The sequence below is a fragment of the Symphalangus syndactylus genome, chromosome 2 (genome assembly GCF_028878055.3).
Source record: "Symphalangus syndactylus isolate Jambi chromosome 2, NHGRI_mSymSyn1-v2.1_pri, whole genome shotgun sequence".
In the NCBI taxonomy this organism is placed as follows: Eukaryota; Metazoa; Chordata; class Mammalia; order Primates; family Hylobatidae; genus Symphalangus; species Symphalangus syndactylus.
Window position 1 is genome coordinate 97,067,751 of NC_072424.2, and position 12,112 is coordinate 97,079,862.

Genomic DNA, 12,112 nt, shown 5'->3' on the forward strand with positions numbered 1-12,112 from the left:
TGTAAAGTACTTTACTTCTCCTTCACTTATGAAGCTTAGTTTGGCTGGATATGAAATTCTGGGTTGAAAATTCTTTTCTTTAAGAATGTTGGCCGGGCGCGGTGGCTCACGCTTGTAATCCCAGCACTTTGGGAGGCCGAGGCGGGCGGATCACGAGGTCAGGAGATCAAGACCACGGTGAAACCCTGTCTCTACTAAAAAAATACAAAAAAATTAGCCAGGCGTGGTGGCGGGCGCCTGTAGTCCCAGCTACTCGGAGAGGCTGAGGCAGGAGAATGGTGTGAACCCAGGAGGCGGAGCTTACAGTGAGCCAAGATTGTGCCACTGCACTCCAGCCTGGGTGACAGAGCGAGACTCCGTCTCAAAAAAAAAAAAAAAAAAGAATGTTGAATATTGGCCCCTACTCTCTTCTGGCTTGTAGAGTTTCTGCCGAGAGATCAGCTGTTAGTCTGATGGGCTTCCCTTTGTGGGTAACCCGACCTTTCTCTCTGGCTACCCTTAATATTTTTTCCTTCATTTCAACTTTGGTGAATCTGACAATTATGTGTCTTGGAGTTGCTCTTCTCGAGGAGTATCTTTGTGGCATTCTCTGTATTTCCTGAACGTGAATGTTGGCCTGCCTTGCTAGATTGGGGAAGTTCTCCTGGATAACATCCTGCAGAGTGTTTTCCAACTTGGTTCCATTCTCCCCATCACTTTCAGGTACACCAATCAGACGTAGATTTGGTCTTTTCACATAGTCCCATATTTCTTGGAGGCTTTGTTCGTTTCTTTTTATTCTTTTTTCTCTAAACTTCCCTTCTCGCTTCATTTCATTCATTTCATCTTCCATCACTGATACCCTTTCTTCCAGTTGATTGCATCGGCTCCTGAGGCTTCTGCATTCTTCATGTAGTTCTTGAGCCTTGGCTTTCAGCTCCATCAGCTCCTTTGAGGACTTCTCTGCATTGGTTATTCTAGTTATCCATTTGTCTAATTTTTTTTCAAAGTTTTTGACTTCTTTGCCATTGGTTTGAATTTTCTCCTGTAGCTTGGAGTAGTTTGATCATCTGAAGCCTTCTTCTCTCAACTCATCAAAGTCATTCTCCGTCCAGCTTTGTTCCATTGCTGGTGAGGAGCTGCGTTCCTTTGGAGGAGGAGAGGTGCTCTGCTTTTTAGAGTTTCCAGTTTTTCTGCTCTGTTTTTTCCCCATCTTTGTGGTTTTATCTACTTTTGGTCTTTGATGATGGTGACGTACAGATGGGTTTTTGGTGTGGATGTCCTTTCTGTTTGTTAGTTTTCCTTCTAAGACAGGACCCTCAGCTGCAGGTCTGTTGGAGTTTGCTAGAGGTCCACTCCGGACCCTGTTTGTCTGGGTATCAGCGGCGGTGGCTGTGGAACAGCGGATATTGGTGACCTGCAAATGCTGCTGCCTGATCGTTCCTCTGGAAGTTTTGTCTCAGAGGAGTACCCGGCCATGTGAGGGTCAGTCTGCCCCTACTGGGGGGTGCCTCCCAGTTGGGCTGCTCGGGGGTCAGGGACCCACTTGAGGAGGCAGTCTGCCCGTTCTCAGACCTCCAGCTGTGTGCTGGGAGAACTACTACTCTCTTCAAAGCTGTCAGAGAGGGACATTTAAGTCTGCAGAGGTTACTGCTTTTGGTTTGTCTGTGCCCTGCCCCCAGAGGTGGAGCCTACAGAGGCAGGTGTTGCAATCCTAGTCTCTGATAAAACAGACTTTAAACCAACAAACATCAAAAGAGACAAAGAAGGCCATTACATAACGGTAAAGGGATCAATTCAACAAGAAGAGCTAACTATCCTAAATATATATGCACCCAATACAGGAGCACCCAGATTATAAAGCAAGTCCTTAGTGACCTACAAAGAGACTTAAACTCCCACACAATAATAATGGGAGACTTTAACACCCCACTGTCAACATGAGACAGATCAACGAGACAGAAAGTTAACAAGGATACCCAGGAATTGAACTCAGCTCTGCACCAAGCAGACCTAATAGACATCTACAGAACTCTCCACCCCAAATCAACAGAATATACATTTTTTTCAGCACCACACCACACCTATTCCAAAACTGACCACATAGTTGGAAGTAAAGCACTGCTTAGCAAATGTAAAAGAACAGAAATTATAACAAACTGCCTCTCGGACCACAGTGCAATCAAACTAGAACTCAGGATTAAGAAACTCACTCAAAACCGCTCAACTACATGGAAACTGAACAACCTGTTCCTGAGTGACTACTGGGTACATAATGAAATGAAGGCAGAAATAAAGATGTTCTTTGAAACCAACGAGAACAAAGACACAACATACCAGAATCTCTGGGACACATTCAAAGCAGTGTGTAGAGGGAAATTTATAGCACTAAATGCCCACAAGAGAAAGCAGGAAAGATCCAAAATTGACACCCTAACATCACAATTAAAAGAACTAGAGAAGCAAGAGCAAATACATTCAAAAGCTAGCAGAAAGCAAGAAATAACTAAAATCAGAGCAGTACTGAAGGAAATAGAGACACAAAAAAACCTTCAAAAAATTAATGAATCCAGGAGCTGGTTTTTTGAAAACATCAACAAAATTGATAGACTGCTAGCAAGACTAATAAAGAAGAAAAGAGAGAAGAATCAAATAGATGCAATAAAAAATGATAAAGGGGATATCACCACCGATTCCACAGAAGTACAAACTACCATCAGAGAATACTACAAACACCTCTATGCAACCAAACTAGAAAATCTAGAAGAAATGGATAAATTCCTCGACAAATACACCCTCCCAAGACTAAACCAGGAAGAAGTTGAATCTCTGAATAGACCAATAACAGGCTCTGAAATTGTGGCAATAATCAATAGCTTACCAACCAAAAAAAGTCCAGGACCAGATGGATTCACAGCCGAATTCTACCAGAGGTACAAGGAGGAACTGGTACCATTCCTTCTGAAACTATTCCAATCAATAGGAAAAGAGGGAATCCTCCCTAACACATTTTATGAAGCCAGCATCATCCTGATACCAAAGCCTGGCAGAGACATAACCAAAAAAGGGAATTTCAGACCAATATCCTTGATGAACATTGATGCAAAAATCCTCAATAAAATACTGGCAAACCGAATCCAGCAGCACATCAAAAAGCTTATACACCATGATCAAGTGGGCTTCATCCCTGGGATGCAAGGCTGGTTCAACATATGCAAATCCTTAAACATAATCCAGTATATAAACAGAACCAATGACAAAAACCACATGATTATCTCAATAGATGCAGAAAAGGCCTTTGACAAAATTCAACAACCCTTCATGCTAAAAACTCTCAATAAATTAGGTATTGATGGGACATATCTCAAAATAATAAGAGCCATCTATGACAAACCCACAGCCAGTATCATACTGAATGGGCAAAAACTGGAAGCATTCCCTTTGAAAACTGGCACAAGACAGGGATGCCCTCTCTCATCACTCCTATTCAGCATAGTGTTCGAAGTTCTGGCCAGGGCAATTAGGCAGGAGAAGGAAATAAAGGGTATTTAATTAGGAAAAGAGGAGGTCAAATTGTCCCTGTTTGCAGATGACATGATTGTATATCTAGAAAACCCCACTGTCTCAGCTCAAAATCTCCTTAAGCTGATAAGCAACTTCAGCAAAGTCTCAGGATACAAAATTAATGTACAAAAATCACAAGCATTCTTATACACCAATAACAGACAAACAGAGAGCCAAATCATGAGTGAACTCCCATTCACAATTGCTTCAAAGAGAATAAAATACCTAGGAATCCAACTTACAAGGGATGTGAAGGACCTCTTCCAGGAGAACTACAAACCACTGCTCAATGAAATAAAAGAGGATACAAACAAATGGAAGAACATTCAATGCTCATAGGTAGGAAGAATCAATATCGTGAAAATGGCCATACTGCCCAAGGTAATTTATAGATTCAATGCCATCCCCAACAAGCAACCAAGGACTTTCTTCACAGAATTGGAAAAAACTACTTTAAAGTTCATATGGAACCAAAAAATAGCCCGCATTGCCAAGTCAATCCTAAGCCAAAAGAACAAAGCTGGAGGCATCACGCTATCTGACTTCAAACTATACTACAAGGCTACAGTAACCAACACAGCATGGTACTGGTACCAAAACAGAGATACAGATCAATGGAACAGAACAGAGCCCTCAGAAATAATGTTGCATATCTACAACCATCTGGTCTTTGACAAACCTGACAAAAACAAGAAATGGGGAAAGGATTCCCTATTTAATAAATGGTGCTGGGAAAACTGGCTAGCCATATGTAGAAAGCTGAAACTGGATCCCTTCCTTATACCTTATACAAAAATTAATTCAAGATGGATTAAAGACTTAAATGTTAGACCTAAAACCATAAAAACCCTAGAAGAAAACCTAGGCAATACCATTCAGGACATAGGCATGGGCAAAGACTTCATGTCTAAACACGAAAAGCAATGGCAACAAAAGCCAAAATTGACAAATGGGATCTAATTAAACTAAAGAGCTTCTGCACAGCAAAAGAAACTACCATCAGAGTGAATAGGCAACCTACAAAATGGGAGAAAATTTTCACAACCTATTCATCTGACAAAGGGCTAATATCCAGAATCTACAATGAACTCAAACAAATTTACAAGAAAAAAACAAACAACCCCATCAAAAAGTGGGCGAAGGACATGAACAGACACCTCTCAAAAGAAGACATTTATGCAGCCAAAAAACACATGAAAAAATGCTCATCATTACTGGCCATCAGAGAAATGCAAATCAAAACCACAATGAGATACCATCTCACACCAGTTAGAACAGCCATCATTAAAAAGTCAGGAAACAACAGGTGCTGGAGAGGATGTGGAGAAATAGGAACACTTTTACACTGTTGGTGGGACTGTAAACTAGTTCAACCATTGTGGAAGTCAGTGTGGCGATTCCTCAGGATCTAGAACTGTTAATACCATTTGACCCAGCCATCCCATTACTGGGTATATACCCAAAGGATTATAAATCATGCTGCTATAAAGACACATGCACACATATATTGCGGCACTATTCACAATAGCAAAGACTTGGAACCAACCCAAATGTCCAACAACGACAGACTGGATTAAGAAAATGTGGCACATACACACCATGGAATGCTATGCAGCCATAAAAAATGATGAGTTCATGTCCTTTGTAGGGACATGGATGCAACTGGAAACCATCATTCTCAGCAAACTATTGCAAGGATGAAAAACCAAACACCATATGTTCTCACTCATAGGTGGGAATTGAACAATGAGAACACATGGACACAGGAAGGGGAACATCACACTCCGGGGGCTGCTGTATGGTTGGGGGAGGGGGAGGGATAGCATTAGGAGATATACCTAATGCTAAATGACGAGTTAGTGGGTGCAGCACACCAACATGGCACATGTATACATATGTAACAAACCTGCACATTGTGCACATGTACCCTAAAACTTAAAGTACAATAATAATACAATTAAAAATAATCACAAGCTGATATAGAAAGAACCATACCAAAAAGACTTCTAGAAATAATAATAAGATATTAAAAATTACTTATATCAATGGGTGTAAGAACTAAATAATGGTGTGTAGGCACCTGGGCTCTGTAGGGTTAGATTTCATACAGCTGTTATGTTTGGAAGAAAATAAGACTTAACCAGTGGTGTCCAATGTTTAAAATGAAAGCATGTTATATAATATTGTCCTATGCCAGAAATCAGCAAACTTTTTCTGTAAAGGGCCAGAGAGAAAATGTTGTAGACTTTGGAGAATGTTGTTTCCACCAGAACAACTCAACTCTGTCATTGTTTCCCACTATTTGTCAGAAAGCAGCTGGAGACATTACATTTTTAAAATGGGCATGGCTGTGTTTCAATAAAACTTTATTTATTAAAAAAACAACATTTAATTAGATGACTGCTTTTGTCAGTTACTGTGTTTTTCTCCCCTGTGATTCAATACAATTCAATTTTTAGCCTTCAGGCAATTAGATGAAAAGAGTGTTGCTTATTTGCCTGAAATATTAAAGCACAGAGATCTTCCCAACTTGTTTTTTTCAAAATAAAAAGGCTACACATGCTATCCTGCCAATAACCATCGATTATAACCAAGAAGAATCAATGTAGCTGTCCTTTAGTCTTGAGTTTACTAACATATAAAAGCATAAAATTTAAACAAAGGAAAGCACTTCCAATTGTAAGCATAGTTTAAAAATCTAAATGTAGAATGTTCTAGTGAATAGACATTTTAGATTTATCTAGCTTTTTAAAGATATTTATTCTCGTGAAAAAAGAGGTAGTGAAGAGAAGTGGCTTTAATGCTATCTCCTAGTCAAAATGGGTAAATGTTGATAAATGAATGAATAAAATTGCATCTCGTTATTGATTTTTTTTTTTCCTGGGAGAGGAGACTCATTCATTCTCTAATTCCTGAATAGGGAGGGTTTTATAAAGTTAAGAAGGCAAGATGAAAAATGGGGAATGCTGGGGAGAACTTCAGGCTGTTGTTCAGGGCAGAGTTATCACCACTGTCCATGTGAGCATCAGTAAATGCCATGTTCTCATGGCAGTGTTTCCCCGAGAATCAGTGTGGTCAAGGCTGGCTGGGAATAGGCACACTGAACTAAGAGTCAGGAGCCCTAGGTTCTAGTTCAGGGCTTGCTACTCACCAGTTACGCCATAAAGAAAATGGGTCACTTCTATAAATCATGCTGCTATAAAGACACATGCACACGTATGTTTATTGTGGCACTATTCACAATAGCAAAGACTTGGAACCAACCCAAATGTCCAACAACGATAGACTGGATTAAGAAAATGTGGCACATATACACCATGGAATACTATGCAGCCATAAAAAATGATGAGTTCGTGTCCTTTGTAGGGACATGGATGAAACTGGAAACCATCATTCTCAGTAAACTATCGCAAGGACAAAAACCAAACACTGCATGTTCTCACTCATAGGTGGGAACTGAACAATGAGAACTCATGGACACAGGAAGGGGAACATCACACTCCGGGGACTGTTGTGGGGTGAGGGGAGGGGGGAGGGACAGCATTAGGAGATATATCTAATGCTAAATGACGAGTTAATGGGTGCAGCAAAACAACATGGCACATGGATACATATGTAACAAACCTGCACATTGTGCACATGTACCCTAAAACCTAAAGTATAATAATAAAAAAAAAGAATATTCCTCATAGACACCACTGAAAAAATTAAAGGAGATTGTGTGTGCCCATCTTGGAAAAAAAAAAAAAAAAGAAAATGGGTCACTTCACTGTTCTAATTTTCTCTTTTGTAAAATGGGAACACTCGATAAGACACTTCCTGAGGAACGTTTCTGTTCCACAGAACAGGCTTATTTTAAGACTTCATAAGCATTTACTACATATTTATCAACGTGGTAAGGGCTATAAGAGAGATTCATGAGAAAAAATTAAACCCCTGATCTCAAGAAGCTTACAACCAGGAAAGTAAGTCAGCCATATAAAACCATATAAGCACAAGATATACAACATAAAACAATACAAACCATAGGTAGAGAATAAATTAAGTGATACATGCTGTAACTGTGGGAATTTTTTTTATAAAAGTGAGTTAGGTCTAGGGGGAGAGGTAAGGTTGAAGAGGTGGCACTTATATAGACACAGGTGTGTACTTATTTGGGAGTAGGTATGTACATGTTTGTGTACATGCTTTGGATTAATGTGGAGGAAGACAAGAGATAAAGCAAAAGGGAAGAGGAAGTGCTTTTCATGATAGCAGGTGGAGAGTTAGATTACTACGGTCTAGAAAATGGTGAGAGAGAGACAGATTAAATAAGATAAGCTCATGGCCTTAAATACCAGGAAGAGAAGTTAAAAAGATGGTTAAAAGAGCGCATCAGATGTCTTAAGGAAGTCCTAACACTACCTTAGTGCCTCCCATTTATGGTAAGTGGAGGGATTTCTGGGTCATCAGGATTAGGAGAAACAGGGCAGGAAGAAAGGCAGTAGTTCTCATTGGTTATGGGACTTTTCTGAGCTGTAAGAGGCAAACATATATGAATGACAGCATCAAAAAAATACTGTATTGGCTACCTGATAGAAGGAAAATAAATCTTAGGAAATAATTGGGGTCCTTTAAAAAATTTTCCTCAAGAAGAAAGTATATGCTTTTGTACACATAAATGAGCAGTGGGCTGGGTGCAAGGAAACAGTATGATAAAGGTTACATGTCTTTCTAATATGCATTCAATATGGAAGTTAAAAACGGGAGAGGAAACCCAATGGCTATACAGCTCTAGTGCTTCAAACTATTCCTAAGTGTACCACATGTGTTATTGTAGGCTTTCTAATTACTAAAATACCTGCCCAAGAATGATAAATAATAATAAATTACAGCAAGAACACCACAATAATCCACGTCATTATACAGTGCCTAAAGCTACTCATTCTATCTCAATTTTAGGTTTAAAAAATGGGCAAATCGCCAACATATTTAGAAAAATATGCAGTATATAGTGAATAATGTTTACACTAAATATGACAAATAATTTCTGAAAATACATTTCACTTCAAAAGGAAAATATCTTTATTTTTAAAAATATAATGCCTACTAAAGGGAAGGGAATTATGAAAGCACATACTCTATCTGGCTATGATTTCTAACTGAATTTATGGATTCCACTACATAGATGCTAATATGTGACATCATAGGGTTAAAATTGGGGCTGTTCTATTTTACTACTGCTTTTGCAAGCAGACATCAGAAATCATTAAAATATACGAAACCCAGGCTTGGTAATCTTTGTTCAAGAAAAAGACAAAAGAAAAAATGATAGCCTCATCTACGCAAATACAGTTGGACCTTTGTATCTGTGGGTTCCACATCTGTGGTATCGACCAGTTGCAGATCAAAAATATTTGGAAAAAAATGTATAGTTGCATCTGTACTCAACACGTATAGACTTGTCATTATTCCTGAACTACACAGTATAACAACTATTTACATAGCACTGACATTTTATTAGGTATTATAAGTAATCTAGAGATGATTTAAAAAATACGGGAGGATGTATTCAAGTTATATGCAAATACTGTACCATTTTATATAAGGAACTTGAGCATCTGTGGATTTTGGTATCCTCAGGGGGTCCTGAAACCTACCCCCACAGATACCTAGGCATGACTGTATATCATAATTCCCTGACATATTTTAGTTATGAAGCATTCTATACCAGTGAATTTTTTTCTGTTAACTGAACCTCATCTCTGAAGAGCGTCAGGCCGGGCACGGTGGCTCACGCTTGTAATCCCAGCACTTTGGGAGGCCGAGGCAGGCGGATCACGAGGTCAGGAGATCGAGACCACGGTGAAACCCCGTCTCTACTAAAAATACAAAAAATTAGCCGGGCGTGGTGGCGGGCGCCTGTAGTCCCAGCTACTCGGAGAGGCTGAGGCAGGAGAATGGCGTGAACCCAGGAGGCGGAGCTTGCAGTGAGCCGAGATTGCGCCACTGCACTCCAGCTTGGGCAACAGAGCGAGACTCCGTCTCAAAAAAAAAAAAAATTGCATCAAAACATTTATAGTTTAATAATTTATATAAGTTTTAAAGACATGGTTATGTTTTTTTATGATTCGGTGAAACGCAGAATGATCCTGCCTTTACTCAGCATCACCATCTTACACATACAGAGTTGGGACTAGGTGATGGAGTTTTTCATTATCACTTGAACGGTCTGTATGATCTTGAACACTCACTTAACCTCCTTTCTGTGCCTCAGTTTCTAAATATGTGAGTAGAGAATAATCTTCCCAAATCACAAGATGGTTATAATTAAAGGAATAAGTGCTTTTTAAAAGAGCAATAATAGTTATCATTCTTGGCTACAAGATAGTGGTTTCCTCAGGAATAACAGAAGGATACTGGGCCTTTTGTCCACACACTAAATGGTCCAAAAGCTGCTGAGCTATCATGTCTGCTTTCTATAGTCCTACTGCTTCTTCGAGTTATTAGCTATCAGTGCATTACAATGAGACTTCTCACTGTTGTATTCATTATCCTTCTGAGTTGCTGACTTATTTTGTAAACAGTTATCTGCACAAGGATCTGATAAGTCAAATGTCCTTCCTCTATCTTACAGTGAAGGGCACAAGCTTCAGGACATGGTCCCTTTTTGTGTCACATGCCTGGATATGAACAATTAAATTCTATAGGTTTGAAAGAGCATAACTACCATATTATGTAGCAGTAATAGTTTGCAAACTTACAAAGTCAACTGAATACCTATGTGCACAGGTTTTGTTTCTTTTAAAATATGTAAAATGTAAGCTACTCATTTTTTCATTCTATTTAAGCAAATGTAAACCTATCCAGTACACACCTAATACCATTAGGCACGTAGTTTGTTATTTCTGCATAATCCTCCTTTATCATATATTATACACCGATATCTTTAAATTGCCTTTGGGTACAGAGTCTATAATTTTATTTCAGCTGACAGATGAGCATTTTAAATTATCAAATGGTGACACTGCTGGACAGAAAATTTGGCATCAATGCAATTTTTCTCTTATGTTTGTGTCCCTCTAGGCAAGTTAATTAAACTCTTAGTCTCAGTTTCCTCATCTACAAAATGGAAAAACATATTTGTGCACCTTGAAACTCAGAGAAGTTCTCTTTTTTCCCCATGCCAATATTAAATTTTTATTTTCTTAATACATTCTTATTATTGAAAAATCACAAAATTAGACATAAAATATAGAATCTTATTAATCCTGTCTACCCAGAAATAACTATTAACATCTTAAGTGTCTAAATGGTATTGACTGCATTTTTTCAAAAAAGGTATTGTTCTATATATACTATTTCATAATGTTTTAAGCCCATCCCTACCAATTTAATCTACATTGTATACAACATTCTGTATCAGGGGTCAGCAAACATTTTCTATAGAGGGTTAGATAGTAAATATTTTAAGTTTTACTAGTCACATACTCTGTCTCATGTTTCTTTGTTTGTTTATTTATTTATTTATTTATTTTTTTGAGACGGAGTCTTGCTCTGTCGCCCAGGCTGGAGTGCAGTGGCGCAATCTCGGCTCACTGCAAGCTCCGCCTCCTGGGTTCACGCCATTCTCCTGCCTCAGCCTCTCCGAGTAGCTGGGACTACAGGAGCCCGCCACCACGCCTGGCTAATTTTTTGTATTTTTAGTAGAGACGGGGTTTCACCGTGGTCTCGATCTCCTGACCTCGTGATCCGCCCATCTCGGCCTCCCAAAGTGCTGGGACTACAAGCGTGTGCCACCGCGCCTGGCCCTCATGTTTATTTTTAATAATCCTTTACAATTTAACAACCCACTCACAGCTCTGGTAGTATAAAAACAGGTCTTGAGCCAATTTGCCAAAGGGCTGTAGTTTGCTGACCCTTGTTTCCTATCACTGGATACATTTCTGTAACATCTTTTTAAAAATAACTATATCATACACTAGTTCTGGTATAATAAGGATACACGAGAACTTATTTAGTCAGTCTTCTATTAGTTAATATTTAGGTTTCCCTTGTTTTGATATTACAAACAGCTGTGGAGTGAACATCCCTGTACATACTTATTTGTATATATAACTATTTCCTCAGGTTAAATGTTTGAAAGTGCAATTTCTGGTCAGCATTCATTCAATTCATTCACTCACTCACTAACTATAGTTGTAGGGTCAAAGCAGCCATAGACAAAATGTGAATGAACGGGCTTGGCTATACTTTGCTAACCCCTGAATATTGCTAATTTACTTGAAAGCATCTTTATTTTTTTTCACTTAAGAGGCTTTAACATATTTCCATATATCCCATTTCATAACAACAGTGCATCTGTTTTTAATAGATCAGTGTTATATTCTTACAGTACTATAAACAACTCAATGAAACAATGCCCTGCCTTAATAACGATCATCATCAGAATATTAATATGTCACATAACTCAGTATCTTTTTTATTAGAAGAGTTTTGAAAATACCAGACTGAAATAGTTTGGCAGGCGTTTCCTCTTTAGAATACAAACACAAATAATAACAAGAAACATAATTTATGTTCTCCATTG

The 12,112-nt window shown here is 38.7% G+C and overlaps 1 protein-coding gene across 1 annotated transcript in view; it reads right to left on the bottom strand.

Annotated features, from left to right (window-relative positions):
• The window catches only part of MAN1A1 (mannosidase alpha class 1A member 1), a 184,790-nt gene that overhangs the window by 78,093 nt on the left and 94,585 nt on the right, over positions 1-12,112 (bottom strand). The gene's annotated exons all lie outside the window — the stretch shown is intronic.